The sequence below is a fragment of the Rattus norvegicus genome, chromosome 17, assembly GCF_036323735.1.
Source record: "Rattus norvegicus strain BN/NHsdMcwi chromosome 17, GRCr8, whole genome shotgun sequence".
Classification (NCBI taxonomy): Eukaryota; Metazoa; Chordata; class Mammalia; order Rodentia; family Muridae; genus Rattus; species Rattus norvegicus.
Window position 1 is genome coordinate 33,437,585 of NC_086035.1, and position 22,683 is coordinate 33,460,267.

At 41.5% G+C, this 22,683-nt stretch overlaps 1 long non-coding RNA gene across 2 annotated transcripts; it reads right to left on the minus strand.

The window, feature by feature from the left end:
* Positions 1–53: 53 nt before the first annotated feature.
* Positions 54–22,370, minus strand: LOC103694077 (uncharacterized). Of its 2 annotated transcripts, XR_596745.4 has the most exons (7): positions 21,713–22,370; positions 12,491–12,584; positions 12,349–12,400; positions 7,884–9,913; positions 7,504–7,630; positions 4,390–4,493; positions 54–611 (listed from the first exon to the last, which is right to left on the minus strand). It is a non-coding gene; the product is annotated as an uncharacterized LOC103694077 (long non-coding RNA). The 2 variants fall into 2 exon arrangements; XR_005495608.2 differs by having other exon boundaries at positions 12,349–12,584.
* Positions 22,371–22,683: the final 313 nt, after the last annotated feature.

Genomic DNA, 22,683 nt, shown 5'->3' on the forward strand with positions numbered 1-22,683 from the left:
TTTATGACTATATATAGCATTTAATGAAATGGTTATCCTTTAATCTCCATTATTATCTTCATAAATCATACTCAGAAATACCTTCTAGGGAAGAAGCCTGCCTAACTCTGATCATTTCCTTAGGACAGATTCTTGGAACAGGGCTTGCTAGATGAAAGTTTGGAAACACTACAAAAATACTTATGCCTGACTTACAGTCACCATAATACACAGCTAGGTAACATATCAACAGTTCTTCCAGAACACCATGCATTTAGTCCTCATAGATTCTCTTCTATAAGCAAGAAAATGCTTGGGACATAAATTTTAATGCACATCTATTTTATTCAACCATAAAGATTAAATGAGTACAGAGATGTCTTCTGATCTTCCTTGGAATACTTGAAGAGCAAACAAAAGAAATACCCTCCTGTGCCACTTAGATTTCATTCACCCTGCACACAACAGAGCTGTACTATGTCACCTCAGTGTGTCTAGACTACGTTACCCAGATTGTATTGGTGTGTGCACTGAGGAGACCCTGAGAAGGAAAATCACCAAGTGCATGTTCTTCAGAATGGGTCCTTGCCATTAAACAACATGTCGAGGTGGATTCTGCTTAGGAAGCTAGCCTGAAAAGACAATGAAAACTTATTCATTGAGATTAGCCAAAAGAGACAAATCATATAACAATAAATGAACATGTTTGTCTATTAATACATTTCAAAGCTGAGGTAGAAATAGCATAGCATGGGCATATGATACAGAGACAATTCAATAAACCTATCAAGGTAAATGATAAAATGAAGACAAACAAGTATTAATTCATAACCAAGATGATGTGTGGAATTTAAAAAGCAGATGATAATGGTGGTGGTGGTGGTGGTGGTGGTGGTGGTGGTGGTGGTGGTGGTGGTGGTGGTGATAATGATGATGATGATATCACAGTGATTTATAAAAGGCTCATTTAACAAGATGCAAATGATGACAGAGGTTGACACAGTAATGAGAGACTGGAGGGTAAGAGTCAACTGGGGCTGAATGTGAACTGACTGTTCTGTTGGATAATTTACATGGACAATTCACATTTTTACAATATAGCCCTAATGGGCAACCTAAAGCTGTAATGATTGAAGAAGAGATGGAAGTTCTGTGGCAGGAAATTAGGCAAAAGATTTTCTGGAAGGTGAGCTGACAAGAAGCCAAGCACAAGCCTCTGAATTGTTTAAAGAGCTGCACGCATGGCCCTGGATTAAGAGGAGGGAGGGAAGGAGGGAGGGAAAGAGGGAGGGAGGAGGAGAGGGAGGGAGGAGGAAAGAGAGGAGGAGGAGGAGGAAGAAGAGGAGGAGGAGGAGGAAGAAGAGGAGGAAGAAGAGGAGGAGGAAGAAGAGGAGGAGGAGGAAGAAGAGGAGGAGGAGGAAGAAGAGGAGGAGGAGGAAGAAGAGGAGGAGGGAGAGGAGGAGGGCGGAGATCATTGAGAAAACACTAGACCAGTGATCTCAACCTTCTTAATGCTCAGACCCTTTGATACAGTTGCTCTTCATGTTGTGGTGACCCTTAACCATAAAATTATTTTTGTTGCTGCTTCATAACCAGTTATGCTACTATTGTGAATCGTAATGTAAATAGCAGATATGCAAGCTATCCAATATGTGGTCCCTGTGAAAATGTTGTTTGTCGTGGTCCCCTCACCCCACCCTCAGGTCCTGACCTACAGGTTGAGAGGCACTGCGCTACAGCGTGGGACTTGGCTCTCCTAGACTTGCAGTATGGACTTGATAGCACCTGCCTGAGTGCTGTGAGGGGCTGTGCGTGTGTGCTCTGGGGTTCCTGTCGCTCTCCTGAAGGCCTGGGGGATTCTTGGGGGTCAGCTCTGAGAGGTTGGTTTTAGGTGAGAGGCAGGACAAAGAGTAAGCTTCCTGGCCTTTGTCTCAAGAGAGACAACAACTCACTCTGACAGGAGTGGAACTGCCAGCCTTATAGAAGACCCTCATCAGAGAGATGGAGGCGAGCTACACATGCTAAATCCAAGAGTCTAACAAACCTTGCTGTGCTATTTCCCCCAAATTCTGTCTCATGGCTCACATCTTACCCTTCCATGGCACAAAGCTGACCCTTCCATTGTTCTTTGACCCCATCCTCTTAGGATGTCCCCTTCCCTCACTCCTATGCATCATATACAGCTGTCTGCTTTCTAAATTCCAACCCACAACATTAGGAGCAAAATTCCCTAAATATCCCCAGGAGCACCTCACCCTTCCATAACGGGACATGCTTTCTTTAGACCAAGGAAGAGAAAAACAAAACAAAACAGACAAAGAGACACCCTTACACAGAAAACAAAACTAGAATTGTTAAATTATTTTATCAGAATATTATGCAAACAATCTATTCATTTAAAATTATTATTGGGTGGGGGCATTGTAGAAAGAATGAAATGAATCAAGTAGTAAAAAACAAAAACAAACAAAACAAAACAAAAAAGAACACCCCCCCCACAAAAAACCCACAACACTTGAGTTGAGCCTTTACTATTCAAAACGAAGGTGCCAGAGTCAGGAAATTCCAAGTCATACAGGCAGCACTGAGCACACATCTCGGCAGCTACTTTGCCTAGTTTTCCTGAATGAGTCATACCAACCTGGAGACTGTCTGCTGGAACTTTCCATCTATATTTGGAAAACCCTTATGTGTTGGTAAGGTGTTTTTGTTGTTTGTGTGTTTGTTTGTTTTGTCAATTTGACACAAGCTAGGTCATTTCGGAAGAGAGAGTCTCAACTGAGGAAATACCTCTATCAGATTGGCCTGTAGGCAAGTCTATGGGGCATTTTCTTGATGAATGATTGAGATGGGAGGACCTGGCTTCCTGTGAGTGGTACCACACCTGAACAGATGGACCTGGGTTGTATAAGAAAGCAGGCTGAGCTAGCCATGGGGAGCAAGCCAATACACATCATTCCTCCATGATTTCTGCTCCAGTGCCTGCCTCCTACTTTGAGTTTCTGCCCTGAGTTCCCTCAGTAATGGAAAGCAACCTGAAAGTTACAAGATAAAATAAATCCTCTCCTGTCCAAGTTTGCTTTGGGTCACAGTGTTTTACCATATTAATAGAAAAACCAAACTCAAGCACCCACTACTGCAAGAAGAAGACTTCTCAGAAAACAAAGTTGATGCTGCAAAATCCAGTTGCTGTCTCAGGGGCTATGACCCAGGCAGTGGGTGGGTAGGGACTGCCTGGAGTGCTTACAGTTGGGCAATCTGGGGAAGTTCAGAAAGAGGTGTCATTGCTTTCTGTTGAGTCCACCTTTCCAGCAGCTTCTCCCCATGGAAGTGCTGAAGCAAGCAGAGGGAAAAAGAAGCTACAGGGAGTTCACCTCTAGGTGAAGTGAAGACGCATAGAGCACTCACCATAAGATGGGGAACCTGAAGGCAGTGCAGAGTCACTAGCTCCTGGCAAAGCCACCATTAGCCACAGTCCTCACACTGGGGAAGCCAAACCAAGAGGGTCCCGAGTTTGAAGCCTACATGACCTATATAATGATATCCTGTTTGAAAAACCAAGCCAAAATGAAGAAAAACCTCGATGTGTTCCTCCCTAACATGGGTTTAGACACTCTGTAGGGTTTTAGTAAGACTTTTGGGGCTTGTAATCCAGTTTATTTTGAAGAAGCTTAGACACAGGCCAACAGTTTTCTGAAAAAGTCGTCATTGGTTCCTTCTCTGGAGAAGTCCTATGTCTGTCCCTTCCCAGGGAGTCAGCCATACAACTTCATCAGCTGAGCCTGCAGACCTTAGAGCATGTTGCCCTCCTGGCATACCCTTGGCCATGGAAATCACACGGGCAGCATTCGGGCTGCTTCAAGCATGGCTTCTTTAATGAGGAAGAAGTCTATGCTTGTAAATAAGCTCAATTCATTGCTGTAATGTTTCTAGTCCACAATGAGAATAGCTACTGCTTAACGGGGCATTTATAGTTGTTTTAATGAGTAAAGCATAACCTTTCAACAAATCAGGGGATGCCTTGTGCTTGCCATTAGTTTTTTTTTAACTAATCATATTTATTAAACTGACACTAGCTTTCCCTTCTTTACTCTGTCTTCATTTAGTGTTGTCTGGAAGGACAGAACACAGCACTGAAAAATTTTGGTTTCATGGAGGAAAAGAAGTTAAAGGAGAGATGGTGTGGAGGAGAGATGTGTGAAAATAACAAAGGAATATAAAGAGTCATCAACAAGATCACGGGTGAGACACTGAAGTAGGAAAGCAACCCATTCATTCTAGAATAAAAATAGCATCACACAAGTATAAAGAAGACTCACCCCAGTGGAGAAATGGGCCCTCTGGGCATCAAGAAGGGGCAGGTACTTGGGAATGCGCCCCCCCAACCCCCGAGCGCCCCAGTCTTTGTACCTTTCTGTTGACAAAGGCCCAGCTTCCCTGCAGCTCAACGAACACTTGCTGTTTGAGGCTAAACTGGGAACCAGATGAAAAAAAGAGGAGTAACCGACCAGCATCTAAACAAACAAGAATAAATTACTTTTACAAGTCGTTACATGTGTTCATGTCTTAATGATTTGATAGAAGAATTTCACAACTAATTATGTCTTGCTGTTAAGAAGCTAATTTTATTTTTAAATCTCTGCCAATTACCAGTCCCTAACAACATGAAGACAGATATATAATCATGTACTTTTATATTATAATAGTACAGTATTAAGATACAGTGCATGTTATGCATCACATAAACTTAAGTATACTTTCTCAAAGTTTCCACTATCTAGTCCATGTAAGCCAGGATTGTGAATTAATTCCCCCTTAATTGAATCTTATTACTATCAATTAAGTATATTAAGCCAAGCGTTTCCAAGGAGTTTCACTTTGTATTTATGAAAAGATCCCGTGTAGAAGATGGAGTAACTTGGGGAGGGTTGTTTTTATTTTGTTTTGTTTTGTTTTGTTTTGTTTGCAGTAAGGATACAGATGGGTAAGAAATAGTGGTACTGAGTTCTTAAGCTAAACTGGGTAAAAAGAGTGACTCTGATTTTTCAGATAACTGAGAAGCCAGGCAGTGCTTGGATTTGCCTGAAGTCTCTAGATTAGCACTGTTTGTGGAAACAGAACAAGAAACCAAGGTGTGCCATTTTAAATGCTACAGTACACTGGCCAACTGTGCCAACTATGCATATAGCGCTTGGCAGGACCTCCAGCAGACTCACAGACACATGGACACACACAGACACACAAACACATACACACCACATCTCACTAGCCACATTTTTTTTGATGAAATGGAAAAATTTATTTTTAACAATACACTTCATTTAATCCAAAATACCATTCTTTAACCTTACAGTCAATTAAAAGTAGTGGTATTGTACATGCAAAGTCTGATACTATAACTTGGCTGAGGCCTTCTCAAGATACTCAAGAACTGCTGGATTTCTGTATTGATTAATGGCTATCATAAATACCTGCATAAGCCTGCTCTTAAAGACAGATGTAGGATTATATCACCCTTTCAACTACTGATTTGCGTTTTAAAAATTTACAGGAAAGACAGAACGCAAACAAAAGAGGTTGGTGTGATTAAATATGTTTTAATTCTAGTATTTTAATACTGCTTGGGAAGATTACCATATTAATTATGTTTGCTTCCCTCTGACAAAACTACCTGATCAGATCAGCTTAAGAGTGAAGACTCGCTTTGCTCATTTTAGTTCAGAGTCACTTGTCTTCATGGTCTTGGGCCATCAGGACAGCTTGAGTGTGGTGGACAGTGGTTCACGTTTTGATGGACAGGAAATAGGTGCTGAAGCAGGAAGTGGCCTGAGGATGCTTCGGTCACCTATCTCCTGCATCTAGGTCCCACCTTATAAAGTTCCCACAACCTTCTACAATTGTAACACCTGCTGAGGTCAAAGTGTTCAAAACATGAATTTGGTGGGGGCACATTTCATATTAAACCCTGTGAGGGTTAACTAGATACAACTTAGACTTCAGGGGAAAGTGCTTCAATGGAGGATTGTCTAGATCAGTGGCCTGTATACATGTCTGTGGAGAATTGTCCTGATTATTAATTGTTTACAGGGGTTTAATTGGCATCACTTCATGGGCAAGGCCCTTCACTATATAAGAGCAGAGAAAGCTGGATAAGGAGGCCAACAGAATGATGTATGTATCTTCTCTTTGTGCTTGATGGTGGGTGTGATGTGACTAGTGGATTGAGTCCCTGCTTTCACTTCCACAAGCTGATGAACTTTGACCCAGAACTGAATAATTCCATTTTTCCCAAGTTTCTTTTTGCCAGGGTGTTTTATTACAGCAACAGAAAGGAAACTGGAACAAGCCTGTCACAATGGTCGTAGGTGGAAATACAGTAAAGGACTAAAGTCCTAATAATGGAATTAATTCATTAGCAATAACATTTACTACTTTCTTTCATACAAAAATAGACTCTACAGAGAAACATCTCACCAGAAATAATTGTGTATAATAATCTTTGTAAAGCTTCAATTTATTTTTAATGTAGCTATAACTTATAATTTCTAAATTGTAAATATTGGCAAGATTTTTCTGAGATGCCTTAAGAAAGGCTGGAAACTCAAATCAATATCCTATCAAGAAGATGAGAAAAATGAAAATATGTAAGACAACCATTGGATAAACTTAGCAAAATGCTGTCATTTGTTATTAAAGGGTCAATTGGAAGGACGTGACTCCTGAGCGTCTACTGACTACAGATCAGTGGCTATGGATTAGGGAAAGGTAAGTTCACCCCTAGGGTTTAGGGGTGACTCATCCTTGGGATGGTTCCATGAGCTTTAGATGTTCTAGAACATAGATCCAGCCTCTGTGAGGATGAACGGGCTGTTCCTCATCCACGCTCTGCTTTGAACAGAAAGTCATTCTGACAAAGCTCTGAAAATTGGTCCTGAATTCACTGCACATGTTATAAAGGTTATAAAGGCTTTGGGACTCTGGGCTTAGACTTCCTGGCCAGTTTCACATGTTGTAAATGTCAATGCTTCCATAGATCACTGAGTTTAGGAAAAAACCCCAAAAACAAACAAACAAAAAAACTCCAATCCACTATGTGACCATCTAGTGTCCCAAACAGCAGGTCAATGGAAGAAATAATTAGTCTTGGAGTCTAAACCTCCAAACCTCTGGATTTCAAAAGGCCAAAGACCCACTTTTGACAAATAATATGACAGTGGGGGTGACTTAGGGTCAAACCCTATGGCCTTTATTTACTAATTGAACATTTGTACTTCAGTGTGATTTGACCTTCAGTTTTCCAACCTATAAGTAGAAATGTCACAGAGAAATTAGACATACTAGATAAGATGACATATGGCAAACCTTGAGCATGCCATCTGCCATGTAAATATACTAAACAGTAAATGGCATTAACCCTTATTGATTAATTAACTCTATAATCAATAAGCTTTAAAAAGTTATCTTCAACTCTCTACTATGTCGGTTATCTGTCACTATAATAAATATCTAAGGTAATCAACTTACTGAGTGAAAAGCCTTGTTTGCACTCATGATTTTGGAGTGTCTAGTTTGTGGCGGGTTGACACATTACATTTCTGCACTGAGAAGGCACAGCAAGGCTGAAAGGCACACAGAGCAAACCATGTACCTCCTGATTCAGAAGAAAAGGCAAGGTTTCAATCCTACAATCCCATTGAATATCATGCTGCTAATGCTCTGAAGATACCCCATTATGTCCTGCCCCTCAAAATTCTACTCCCTCCCCACTCTGCTGCACACTGGGAACCAACCTTTTAGGCACTTATCCAAACCACAGTGGCATATACTGAAACAAAATAACAACAACAAAAAAACTTCAGAAAATCAGCCAAAACAGTTGATTTTTATTAGAATAGCCACCTTACTTGCTAGTGTTTAGTTGCTCAAAAATTCTCATGAAGAATGTGGTGTCTCAGGTAACGAGATGCCAGAGTCTTGGAGGAATCCTAGGAGATGAGTGTGGCTTTTCCTATTAGAATGTGGAAACAGGCTCTCGTTACCAGACCTATCCAAGAGATGCACGCAGATCCCTTGTTAGGCAAGGTGTGGTGGTAGACATCAGATTCTACATTCAAAGGGAGGACTCCTCTTAGAGAAGGTTCTTACCTGGGCCCATTGCTATATACATGTGCAATTGTCCAGCCCAAGTGGCATCAGGGTCAAGGAATCAGGAGGTCTGCTACCTTGTGTTGTACGAAGTGTTGACAGTGGACTGGAGAGGGCCGCTTAGATGTAGCATCAACTAAGGACTCCTCTCTCCTCTTCATTCATTTCCTTTGACTTGACATGTATGAAAATGGTGGGTAGGAAAGTCCTAATAAAGGCAGCTGTTATCACTCCCACTTAAATGAAATCATCCCAGAGTCAAAGTAGCTCCCTCAAGAAAACTCCATCACCATCGTAAGAGATGATATAAACTTAATTCTAACCCTTGAGCATGCCTACCTATTCTTAATGGGAAATTTATGAGCACATCATGATGGCAAAGCTTGGTTGTTAACATGTCTGGATTGATCTGGAATCGAATGTAAAGTGAGCCACTGGGCACTAGTGTAAGGTACTTTCTTGAGCAGATTATTTGGAGTGGGAAGACCCATCCTAACTGTGGGCAGTACCTTTTGGTAGTTCCCTACCCTGATAAAAGGACATGGAAGAAGGAAGCTGTGGTCTTTGGGTGCTTGCTAACACTGTGCTAGCAAATGCATTTATCTCGTTGCTATGAGAGCCAATATTAGAGCCAGTTTTTTGGGCCTTTTAACACAGCTAAAGACCAGGTTCTCAGCCTCTCTGAAATGAGATAGCCACTGCTAGACAACCCTATCTTGTCGCCCCATATAATAAATCCCTTTTGACACTCATCCTATGAGTTCTGATTCTCTAGAGAACCGTTATGTTGATATGAGGGTAGGTAAGTTCTACATGTTCATCTGGGCAGATTTGGAGCACTGAGCTTCTCAGTCCATTGGAAGTAAAGCCCTTGCCCTCTTCACCAACCTCTTCCAAGGCACCAGATTGGCAGCTCCTAGTACTCAGGGGCATCATCTGTCCAGATCTTCTGTTCATTTCCAAACCTTGTGGCACAGTGCCTGAGTCTTTCTACCCTGCGTAGGTTCCCTGAGGCTACTCAATTGAGTGAACACAGACGGATGCCAAAATCACTGCAGTTATATCAGCTACCAGTCTCAGGGTCCAGGACTTCAATACAGGCCTCACTGGGTTAAAATGCAGGGGTCAGTAGGCGTTCAGGAATCCTAAGAGTCACGGGTATCCACTTCTTTGCCTTTTGTTGAAGTTTAGTCTGTTGCTATGCATTGTAATCCTAAATGCTGTACCTGAAGGTCTAGATGCCTACAAGTAAGTTCTCATGGTTACCAAGGTTTTTTTTTTTTTTGTGAAAACCTTGTTCCTTAATTTAAAACTATTGGTTAAATAAAAATATTATGTCCAATTACTGGAGATGTTAAAATTGTTTCAACTACAGCCTTTTCCAGGTAGACACTGCCCATATCCCATGAACACGATCTTCTTTTTCATTTGTCTCTGTCACACTTTCTGGCTGGAGTCCTTCTGCTTCCCGAGATAAGGGCCCAGTGATTACATAGAATCCTACAGGATCAGCTTACCACTGTAAAAGCCTTGGCCACGTCTATGAAAACTCTTCGTCATTCAAGGTGGCATAGACACAGGTTTCAAGGATCAGGACATGGACATCTCTGAAAGTCAGTGCTTAGCTAACCAGAGGGGTGAAGGTAAAGGCTCCAGGGTGTCCTTGGAATATATCTCCTGTCAGGGCAGTTTCATCAGTGAGGGTGTCTGGAAGTTTACCATCCCACCCTTTGGAGGGCTTAGCTGCCCACTTATGCCAAATGAATAACTCCATTGGAATGCCTCGAATCTATTCAGACAGAGAAATGAGTGTAAGAAAGGAGCATTCATCACACCTATAAAGTCTAAGTCACTCAAAAAAAAAGGAGTAAGATAAAGAGTGGGTGCATAATAGTAAAAGATCTAATCTGATGTTTTCCAATGATTGAACACTGTGCTTGTTTACATTTATGCATTACAGAATCTTTCCTGTCACAGAAATTGTTCTGACATTTTCAGAGCCATTAAGTTTGTTCCCACATCTATTTTTCTCGAGAGTCAATAAGGAAAAATAATAGAACCTAATTGTAAAATAAAACAGAGGTGAGCCCAGAACATCTCAGTTACTGAGAAATAGATATTATATTGACTTTATTATGTAAATAACATTGGCCCTCGATAGTAATTAACAAAGAAGGAGACTGCTTGTTTAGTCATCCAATAAGACATGTGCCTACATTTATAGTATTAACCTACAAAGGGCTATTTGTATCCAGGAAGCCATTGATGTGTTCACTAGAATTAAAGTGGATAAAATCTTAGCAGCTTTGTCATGAAACCACACTTTGACATGAGAAAACTGCTGTAGTTGGTGAGAAGGAAACGCTCTGGCTAGATGGGTGTCCTAAGCTGGGATTTCTCTTTTAGATCTATCATGGTTTATAAGATGGTTTATAGTCACTTATACATTCTATAGAACTATGACAATGATCCAAAAAAAAGAATAAAGACGACTTTCTATGTTCAGCATGCACCAAGCTTGAATAGGACAGCACAATCGTAAGCAGCGCATCCAGGATTATGCTTTGAATGTGTTGCAGGATGATCCTCCTCGAGACCAGGAGCATCCTCTCAGCATAGCAAAAGGCACCCTGGGCTGATCTTTCGTCTTCAGTGCAGTCCAGGAAATGGTACCTTTGGGCAGCTCTCAAGATTTTCCAGTTTCTCCAAAGAACCTACCATTTGATTAGTCTTTAATTTCCTTTTTGTACTCGCTGACACTTTCATATACAGTGAACTTCTGTCATTTTCATGCCATAACCCTTTCACACTACCCTGGTCCTCCTGCTAAGACATTTTTCTTCTCAATGTTAATAAGTCACCTTTCTATTATCATGTCTTCTTTCTGCATCTGACCTACTGAATTTAATTAAATGTGCTTGAGTGAGCATGGGTGACTCCAAGAGCACCAGAATGTGGGCGATTTATCAGTGGCTAAATCACTGAAGAGAATGATACCCTGTCTTCCATCAACCATTAACTACCAATATATTCAGGGAAGTCTGGGGCCTCATAGATCCCTTCTCTATCCATAATGAAAGGTTGAGAGGTCCAATCTTGAGCTAGTTTTCTGCCAGCACCAACAGCTACATACATTCATGAATGTAGTGGCTGTGTTGTATCCAGAGTTACTACAAATCTGCTCATCCTATTCATTCTTTCTGCTCCCCTCTTTTGGTGTGTTCTTTGAGCTTTGTACATTGTGCTTATTTTTGATTGGTTGACAATTTTAAATGAAGAAATAAAAGACTCAATCCATTGACCCTGAAGAGTCAGAAACTGTCTTAGTTAGGGTTTCTAGTGCTGTGATAAACACAACTAAAGCAATTTTGTTGGGGAGGTTTATTGCATCTTATAGCCTGTGGTACATCATGAAGTAAAATCCAGGTAGGAACTCAAGGCAGGAACTCAGAGCCAGGAACTGAAACAGGCCATGGAGAAGCTCTGTTTACAGTCTTGCTCACCATTGCTTGCTCGCCCTGCTTTATTATACAGCCAAGAACTACCAACCTGCGGGTGGCACCTCCCTCAGTGATCTAAGTGATACACTCAGCCCCATCAATCATTAATCAAGAAAATATTCCATAGGCTTGCCTATAGGCAACACAATGGAGGGATTTTCTCAATTGAGGCTCCTTCTTCCCATATGACCATAGCGTGTGTCAAGTTGACAAAAGCAAACAAACAACAAACAAACCACAAAAATAAGAAACAAAACAAACAAACGAACAAGTGCAACTACTTCCTATTCTGGGATCCTTAAATATCACATTGTCATGGTTTTGAATTTCTCAGGTATTACTAAGTGATAGATCAGAAATGGAGTTGATGTGATCTTTTTAAGAACATATAATGTACTACAGAATAAAATCTATCGTTATTTTAAAATGTTACATTTGCCTGCATATGAATTCAATTTCATACTAGTACATGCTGGTTAAGACAAGGAAAGTAATGCGATGTAACAGAACACTGGATAGAAAACAGTGCAGCACACATGCATCCTGGGCAGTTGGCACTGTCATCCTTTGGTTGACACTAGACACAGAACACAAGATAACGTAGTCATTGTTTCTGACCTCAAAAAGCTGAAAATAGAAATAATACTACAGCAAAGGGAAAATGTAGCAAAATACTATTCATGTCTAAGGAACCAAATCAATTATAAAGGAAATAATGTTTTACCTGCATATGTAAGATCAATCTATCAATGGGAAAAAGGTGAAGGAAGTTCTACCTAGAGACAAGAGGAGGTCAAGTCAAAGTCAGGGAAGGGCTGCAGTGTGTAAACAGGATGCTGTCCATTAAGAACCTGGGGTTGATGTACCATTGTAAGACTACAGCCACAAGTCTTCTAGCGGTGAGCATTGGAACAGGGAAATTTGTAGCCATATCTATTCTTCACAAGGTCTTGTAGAATGCTAAGAAGAAAAATTAGAAGGTAGAAAGATTAGTAATGGAAAAGCCAGTTAGGAAGATGAGAATTCAGACAAGTTAGATTTGGAGAAAGGCCAAGTACATAAGACAGTACATTAGTATGGAAAAGTTGAAAGAGAGCAGTCCCATGTTCCTGGTGTGCAAAAGTAAATATGAGGTCTAGAGAGATGGCTCCATGGTTAAAAGTTCTTATTGCTTTATGTAGGTTCAGTTTCTAGTACCCTCACCAGATGGCTCACAGCCATGTGCAATTTCTTATCATGTTCAATATCTTCTTCTGGCCTTCTTGGACACCTGAACATAACTGATAGACATAAATTCATACAGGTCCTCTCTCTCTCTCTCTCTCTCTCTCTCTCTCTCTCTCTCTCTCTCTCTCTTTCACACACACACACACACACACACACACACACACGCAAACACACACACACACACACATCTTTTATAGAAAAAAAGAAGTAGATATGTCAGGGCCAAATAAGATAGTTTTGAGGCAGAGATGACTCTCCTGGTATATGAGGGTACTTGAGGAAAAAAATAGGTAACAGGAAACATGACTGGGACACAATGACTTTACAGAGGTAATTGTTACCACAGGAAAAGAGGGCACATTCAAAACATGATAAGGACTTCATACATTTCTATCTAGCACTAAAACAAAGAGCAGGGAAAAACACACTTAGAAGTCCTTCAGCAAGCAAATGGGTACATGTTTCTTAAAAACAAAATTTCAAGAGACATCAAGAGTCTCCTAGAAATTTTGTTTCTAAGATTTGTTCTAAAAACCAATAGAAAAAGTTACCACAATTATTTCCTTAGGCAAATATCAGAAACCACGTAGAAGTCAACAAAAGGAATGTTAAAAGTGTGATATTTCTACACAGTACAATATTATATCATAGCTAAAAATTATTATTATAAATTTTGATAGTTAATGCCATGGGAAAAATCCTCTTATTATAAAAGTCTGTTATGAGGGCATTGACCTATCATAGAATTTGCAAGCCTAGAAACATCATTAAAAGGTAGAGTGATTTTTAATATCTTTAATATTTAGCAGGTAATTTTAATAACTTTAATTCTTACATTTGAGCTGTACAGTTTTAAAGCTATGCAATTATTTTTATAGAAAGAACAATGTCATAAACATATGCATATATACTCTAGATAAAGAAAGGAGAGAAGCAAAGATATTTTGAAGAAATGGAGATATTGAAGAACCACCACCAAATCTGAACAGGCCACAGACTAAAACTGAACTACTACCAGAATAGAGATCTCCTTTCTTCTCTGAGGTTTCTCCACTTTTGAAAAGTATAAATTCTGTAATAGAGGAAAACTACCTCTCTTAACCCAGCTTGACACAGGAGTGGTGTGCACATCCCGCCCACTCGCCCACTCTCTCAGTTATTTCTCATATGTAATTACAAGTTCCCGTTTTAGGATAAAACCCAAAAGACACACAGTAAAAATCCATACTGGGCCTAGGGCAAAGCCAGTTAACAGATTGCTGGCAAACTTAGGTGGCGTCTTCTTGTTTGTTAACTAGTATTGATCGCAAGACCAGTGACTTCTCGCTGGCTGTGTGTTGACAAACCGTCCGGCTCACTATTTGTTCAATCAATTGATAATATCCCGGTGCCTAAGTATCATAAAATGAAATGGTCTGTGGAAATTCAACATTAAGATTTTAGTAGCTTTCCCTCTCCACTTTAAAACAAATCTGATTCGATTATCAATGACGCCAGGCTACATTAGAAGGAACTGAACCAGTATGATGAAGAAAGTGGATTGTTTCTGCTGACAGCTTTCTTACATTTCACAATCACCTGTCCAAGGATACTTTGCTATTGTATCTCCTCTTTGATACTTATGTTCAATTGCTTTCCTCTTTTGTTTATTGTCTCTTTATAATCCAACAATTAGTTAACTATGTAACTTGCACTTATTACAAGACTTTAAAGGCTAGTTAACCAGGAAGTACTAGATACTGGAAAGCTGAAGACTAATGAAACATAAGCCTCACAGAAGGCTTAAAAAAGTCACCCTCGGGGGGGGGGGGAGAGAAAAAAGTCACCCTCCTCCTTCTCTGCTGGGGGCTCATTTATTAAGGTCTATAGAAGAAATGCATGGAGGCAGTACCAAAGGATATGACAGCGACAGTGGGAACTCTCTGGACAGATTAGGAGGGGGTCACTAGAACTAGAGGTTTATCTATAAATAGAAGGTAAGTATTTGAGGAAGATTTGGAAAGTCAGGAAATCATGTGAGGCGACAGATGACACAGAGTGAAACAAGTCAGACAAATGCAAATACTGCATTATGGCGCTGAGGTGTGGCATCTAAAAAGGAGAATTTCATACTGGGTGAGAGTTGAGTAACTCAGGAGAGTAGAGGGGAGTGGGAGACAGGGTAAAGCTGATTGATGGGTATTCCTCAGTTAGATAGGAGGAATAAGTTCTGGTGATCTGAGGCAGCAGAGAGAACACAACTAATGTGTATGAGAAGATAGAAGAGCGTTTGGAAAATCTTAGCATAAAGAAGTGACGGGTATGCTAATTATCCTGAGTTGATCATTATGATACCTACGTGAGTCAAAAATGATGCTGGTGCAATGGTACCTCATTATCTATCAGTTAGAAAGTTGTAAAAAATCCTACTGTACCTCTTAAATATACACAAATGGTTTGTGTCAATCAAAAGTAAAATTCAGTCGGGCGTGAACCTGCACGCCTGTAGTCTTTGCTTTAGGGAGGATCAGGAGTCTGAGGCCAATCTAGGCTACACAGTGAGATACTGTCTCATAAAAGCAATGAAGGGGAGGGGGTGGGGATAGAAAGGAGAGGAAGTGTTCTTCCTTTAGCAGTCGGCAGGAGCTCTTTGCTGGACAGCAGACTGATGAGCTTGAAAGAGTTCTCAGAAATGCTGTAGACTGGGAAGCAGGGACTCCGAGTCCTAGGAGGAAGGCAGCCAGGGAGCCATAGGAAATTCTTCATTGAGGAAGTTAGAAGCTGAAGAGAAGAGTTTTGAGAAGGTAGGTTGTATTAGAACCCAGTGGTGGCTGTAAGGAAAGAAGACGAGGACTTAAGTCTAAATCTGGGGTCGAGACAACAGAATCTAGGACAGTCTCACACGGATAAGAGGCGACACCGGAGCAGGAAGAAACCTAATCAATGACCACTTTAGACATTGGGAGGAGACAGTAGGGACCTAGTAAGAGTGTGGCTTCAGTGCATGCTAATCTTGAATGGGTTTCCATTATTCTCATTCACTACATGAGACTATGAATGAATGACTGAAAAAGAGTGACTGCCAAGGGCAGTGTGTAAATGTGCTGGTTTCAAATCATCACAGCTTAGAGTACCCTGGGTTGGTTGTTTTCTTAATTGCCAATGTTAATAAAATTTTTTGAGTTCCCAACTTGCATTTTATTGAAAACTGTCAATTATTAATAACACTTATAACTGGTGACTGTGTCTTTGGGAGATATTATTTTAAGTGCTGTGATCTCACATGGCAGTCTAAGGTGGGGAGCATGTGGTGAAGAATCCTGGTGACTGTACGATAAAAAGCACTGTGTATGCAAGTGTGCAGTGGGAACTCGGAGAGCCGCGCAAGCGCCCCTTGGATCTTGAAAGCACAGCGCCCCTAATATCAGCCTCACTGAACGGGCATCGCTTTCACTCTTTTCATTTGCTTTGAAAAAAAAATAAAGTGGAGGATTTTAACAGAATTAAAAAATTCAGGAATTTCGCCATGAAAATAATGAAGCTGGAGGTTCTCGGCCCTCACTGCATGTCTCACTCAGCCACTTTGGGTTATAGTTTATATACAGACCCTGACGCGAAGACTGAAAGGTGGGGAAGCATCAGAAAACACAAAGGCTTCATAGGGAAGTCAAAGAGTGTGAAGGAGCAGAAAGAAGCACCTCCCCCCACCCCACCCCCGGAAACAAGGTGGGGTGGGGGTGGGAGGGTCCAGACACCAGGCAGCTCCCAGCAGAGGCGGGAAGCAGATACTTCAGTCACAAGGTAGACCAGCCAGCCAGTCCTGGTGGAAAGAAACCTGTAGCCCTGCCCACTGTGTGATGACTCCTCCAGCACCGATACTGGAGAACTTAGAGCCAAAGTCTGAACCCTGGCAGTTCTAACAGGCGAGGCCTGGCTACCAGTCGTAAAGAGGCCAATTAAGATAAGTATTAATGAAAATCAGAGAGCGGAGATTTAATCAATTTAGCCATGTGCAGAAGAAGGATGCTAGACGTTTTTCTCACACTCTGAAAAAAAAAGTCAATTAAAAACAAACCAATACTATAGTTTGAGACTTTTAGTGAAAATCCAGGGAAAGCACTCAAAGTTACACATGTAAGCAAGGATTTTCTGAAGAGGACTCCAACAGCGCAGGGAAGAATAGCAGGAAAGGAAAAACAGTATCACTCGAATACAGGTTTCTATCCAGAAACAAAACAACAACAAACACATCCGCTAAGCGAAAAGAACCTGCAGAGAGGGAGAAACTTCACAGCTGTACATCTGATGGGGAGTTAAGATCTAAACTCCTGAAGGAATCACAAAAGTAAATTATCTAAACAACCAAGCAATTCGTGAATTAAAGGCCAATTTTCAGAAGAAAAACAAATGGCCAGTAAAAGTATGGAAAATGTGTTCAATGTCCTTAGCCATCAGAGATGTGCAAATCCAAGCTGTTTGAGATTCCATTCCATCTTGCCCCTGTCAGAACGGTTGTCGCCAGAATGACAAGGACAAACACTGGTGATGATGTAGAAGAGGGGCCCTCGGACACTGCTGGTGGGACTGTAAAACTAGCCCGGCCACTATAGAATCAATATGAGGTTCCTCCTAGAAGTTGAAAATAGAGTTACCATATGGTCAGGCTTTGTGATTCGTGAGCCTCTACCTAAGGAAATTAAGTCAGCACACCACAGAGATGCTTGAGCCTCCATGATTATAGCTGCACCACTCACAGTAGGTGTGGAATCTGCCTAAGCAGATGAGTTATAAAGAAAGGTTGGACATATTCACCACAGAGTTCTGTCCAGTCATACAAGAGGAAGAAATTATGATTTGTTTACCCTGATTTAAAAATCAATTTAAAAATTCTAACATTAGGAGCTGTCAGGATTGTTCAGTGGTTAAAACACTGACGTCACAGGCCTGATGACAGAACCCACAGAAAGGTAGGAGGAGGGAACAGACTTCACACAGTTGGCCTCCAAGGCCCACGCTTGTGCCGCTGCACCTAAGCCTACACATGCACACAGCAACAATATGCATAATTTTTAATTTTAATAATCTAGCCATAACAAGAACCCTAGAGAAAGGTGTTTATTAAATATACTTTGATTCATTCGCCACACCACACTTAGCCTTTTATTTTACATTGCTGCTTTTCCTGATCTTGAATTTTCAGATGCATTCTTCAAAGAGCTCTGTGTGTTTCCAGCATGAAGATACAGTGATTATCATTTGTTTGACTCTTGTATCGGTGCAGTGTGTGTGTGTGTGTGTGTGTGTGTGTGTGTGTGTGTGTGTGTGTAGTAATTGAGGTCAGAATCTTTGGGTTATAATTCTTTTCCAAGACTGAACACATCACCACGTGGACTCTTGATGCTTTATACTATAAAGAGCCTACCAATGTGTTTTTAATACATAAGTTATGTTAAAATATTATTTATACCTGAAGGATGTATCTTCATTCTTGAATTTAAAATTAAAAAATTTTGTTTAAAAAAAAAAGATGAGAAATTTCAGGCCCCGCTCCAAAAGTTTTGATTGAACTCAAATGTCAAAATTGTGCCCTGGTGACAACCACTTGGAAAAGAGCCCATACAAAGCCAGTGACAGTACAGTGAAGTGATAGCCACCCTTAAAGAATGGATACAAGTTATGAGCCACTTTACCTCTGAATACACTAAAATCCCCTTGGTCCTGAGCTGTTTGTTTTTTGTTGTCTTTGCACCACAGCCAAAGACAACACTGTACCAGTTAGAAACTCAGCATACATGGGTGGGTCCTGGAGTTCTGTGGATGGGAACCTTCAACTTGAGCCCTTGGCATCAAAGCACATAAATACCTTTTGAGCCCCACCCGTCATCCCTACCTGAGGTACTCACTCTCAGTATGATTGACAGCTCCAATTTTCACGTTCACACCTACTTCTGCAGAGTCTAATGGATGAGTTAGTCTTAAATGCCCCAGGGCTTCTTTGAGAAGGCCATCAGTACACTGTGCCAAGCAAAGCTTACAACATCCCAGAGGAGTCTGACACTGACAGGTCCCAGGGTTGAGAAACCCTGATTGTGAAACAGAGGTAGAGTTTTGATACTGTATTTATTTTTGTATTGGTACTATATTTATTGCTGTAAGCAAAGATATGGTGATACTACAATATTGCTTCATGGAGGACATGTCCTCAGCAACTGCAAACACAAAAGAGAAAGCACCAGAGACACCTGCTAGAGTTTCTTTAAGTGTAAACAGATTTGATATCTTTACATTATAGAGAATGTACGTGTGGTACCGGGCACCGGTGTCATTCCTGGACAGCCTCGGCTCCTGGACCTCTATGAGTTCATTCGAGGAACCAATACTATTTTTCTAAAGGACCTCCATTTAACCAAAATACTTGGAGAGAGAGCTGGAGTCGGCTTTCAAGTTGTATGTTCAGCAAACAATGCTACCGTTTCACAGAGCTATTATCCTCTATCCCAATCTGCTCAACTCAGATATTTTTCCCCAGGAGCCTTCTTTCCATGATTCTAAGATACATCTAGAAAGGAACCAGTATTCTTCACTACTATGATATTACATCAACTTCCTGCCACTCCCTGCTTACTCTGTCTTCCTTGATGCGTTCTCTCTCTCTCTCTCACTCTCTCTCTCTCTCTCTCTCTCTGTGTGTGTCTGTCTCTTTCTCTCTGTCTCTGTCTCTCTCTCTCTGTTTCTGTCTCTCTCTCTCTTTCACGCACACACACACACACACACACACACACACACACACACACACACAAATGTCCTTTGTACTTATATTCTTTGAGCCAATGATGAGGAAGAAAATAGAAAGAAATATACAAATTGGATACTGGTCATTCTCCTTGGACCCAACTTAGAGAGGCCCAGCCTCAACCATAGATTGCCATTTTGTGAAGCCTAAAAAAAACTACCCTGAGAGCCAATACTAGACTGGTAGCCCTTCTGCCTTCCACACCCTGAACAGACATTGCCCAGTACTCTGTAGACAGAGGCACTACTCTTAGGAGCCTGACTTGTGCAGTTATTGTGCTCAGGAATGTTTCATTGCCACATAGTGAATGAACATCCCTGCACTCAGGACCACCCAGGCTCCCTCAAAGACAATCAGCTTTTGGGAAGATTGAGCATGATACCCAGTTCCTTTGGCTTATGACCCTGACAACTGTGTACTTGGTTCAGCCCACTCAAGTGCAGGCTCGGACCCTTCCTAACTTCTCCTCACATTGGACTTGTGCTCAGATTTCAACCAGATCCGCATGATAAGGGGCATGGGGTATAATTTTTTTCTAAATTGTCCTCTGAAGGCTGAAGATGAATGTGGCAGTGTCAGGGGTTGGAGCAGCCTAAGGATCCTGTTCTACCATCCTAGAGGGACTGTGAATGAGTATCCTGCTTAGAATGAGGAGGCTGGGGACTTGGAAGTCAGTAAGACCTGACTTTCCTTTTCTTATTTGAGTTGGCTTAATTGATAATATAGAGACATTAGAAAAGATAAGCCCACACTGGATCCTGATTGGCTTCTCTCTGGGTATGTGACCCTGAGAGCATTCTGTATTTTCTGTTTAGGTTCCTCATCTATGAGATGTGGAGAACAATGGTGCCTACCTCATAACGATGTGGCTAAAGAATTATTGGAGCTGGAACAGAGTCTAGGAGGGAAGGAAAATGGAAGAAGGTAATGAATGAAGCCATCTAAGTACCCATCCTATACACAAAGACCCTGAGACACCAAGACAGAAGGAATGGAACCAAGGAGCTTCTCACAAAGAGGAAGTGAACGTCAATCTTGATCCCTTCTCTGTTCCCTGAGAAGTGTGTAATTGGTAGAATTCACTTCATCTGCTCTGCGAGAGGCTGAGAAGGAGACAAAAAAGACAGACTGGGCCCACAAAACCTGCTCCCAAGTATGGAGTTGGATGTCAAATCCAAAGTACCCACTCCAGCTGGCTAATCCGCAGCCTTGTCCTCCACAGAGAACCCAAGGTTTGTTCTTAGAATGTACACCAGGAGACTCAGTCGTCTAGAACTTCAGCTTCAGAGCAAAGTTGGCATCTCTGGGCTCCAAAGACTACTGCAAAAACCTGCATGTATCTGTTGGCTGTTCACTGGCCTAAATCATAGCAAGCCTTTCAGCCCCAAGGGATTTGAACTTGCCACAGAAACCCAGCAATCCCTGAGCTCTCCCTAGCTCAGAACTTGAAACTCTACCAATCCTTACCCTGAAAAGCTCGCCCCTGGTGAGCTCTGCTCACAAAGAAATCATATACAAGCCCTGCCTACTGCTGAGTTTCCTGCTATCTTTTCCCTGGAGCAGAAGCAGCAGCAACCCCGGATTTGTTCCTCCCATTAAATCTCTTTTATGAGATCTGCTGCCTGGTGTGACTCTCTCCTTGGAAGAAGCCAAGAAGTGAAGCCAGGAAGAAGTCAAGATGTAGTGTGGAGCAGAGACTCCAGGGCTTTTCAGCTCAGTTGGGGATACCCTCCCATGGGAGTTGCATGCCTCTGCTAAGATGGCTTCCTCTCAGAGCTGTGGGGTTCGTATGCTCCAAGGATACCTTTCCACCCAAGCAGCAATGCCAACCATATCAAGTACAGACATATACTCACACATGTACATAACCAAAAATAATAAAAATAAAATATTTAAAAAGGAGAAAATGAGGAAAGATAAGGTTGAAATAAAACTACAGTAAGTATAGCAGGGCAAACATCTAGCTTGGTGTTTAGGATCTAATATTCTTAGGGGCTTTGCCAGTGCAGGCTTAGGGAGCCCTGTCCCTCCAGCTTCACTGCTAAAATAAATATAACCTCTCTTTTTCTATAGCTCCACTTGTTTTCACCTTTCCTTGATGAGGAGTCCATATGTCTGCATTTCCAGTATCTTGGAGTCTTCTGATATCTTAAGCTTCATCTTCACATCTTTAAGCAATGGTCCTCAGGCTGTACTTAAGATAGCCTTACTCTGCAGCTCACTGCAGCATTCTCAAGTCAGGGCTCTCCCACGGCAAATTAATTCTCCTCTTTACAAGTTGGAGCGCTGCACGAGTGGAACCTTACCGTCAAGGCATTTCCCCCAGCTGTCCTTCTGTGAAATGCATGCCTTGTCTTTGCTAGTGCCATCTCTAACTAGTATGGATACTTGGTCCTTCCTACAAACTTCCACCATCTTTCTTCAGTCTCAGCCATGTCCACATTCCTGTCCTCATTAAACTGCAAATCTTCATATTTTCCTACTTTGAATTTTCATTATAAACCTCACTAAACACAGTGAGAAGCAGCTGTCACACAGCCTGGCCATTAGACTCTCTTGAAACTTCCTCTGCCAAACAATTTAGCCCATCTACTTTTGAATTCAAATGGCTCAAAAGTGGCTGGGACCCAGGCAGAATACATCCAGATTTCTTGTGAGAATGTGACACAAATGGCTTCTAATCTAATTCCTAATAGAAAGTCCTCTTCTGAAACCTTGTAAGAAGACTGCACTCTTCAGCCCTTTGTTAGCATTCTGTTTTTCAGTTCTCCCAGAATGTTCCAGAGTTCTGCATTCTAGGACGTCTCTAGCCCACAGCATTAAACCCTCCTGCATTCCTCCTGCATTCCAGAGTTCCATACACAAAGTGTTTGGGTTTATTGATGTAATGACCCTACTTCTCAGCACCAGTTTTATACATTACTTTCCTGAACACTTTACAAGGAGCAACTTGGGGGAAGAAGGGTCTTCTTTAACTGAAGAGCTTGGCAGCACATCTGAGTGCTAACCTTGGTATGGGAGCTTGCCCCTGGCCACATGTGTAACATAGTATTGGACCAG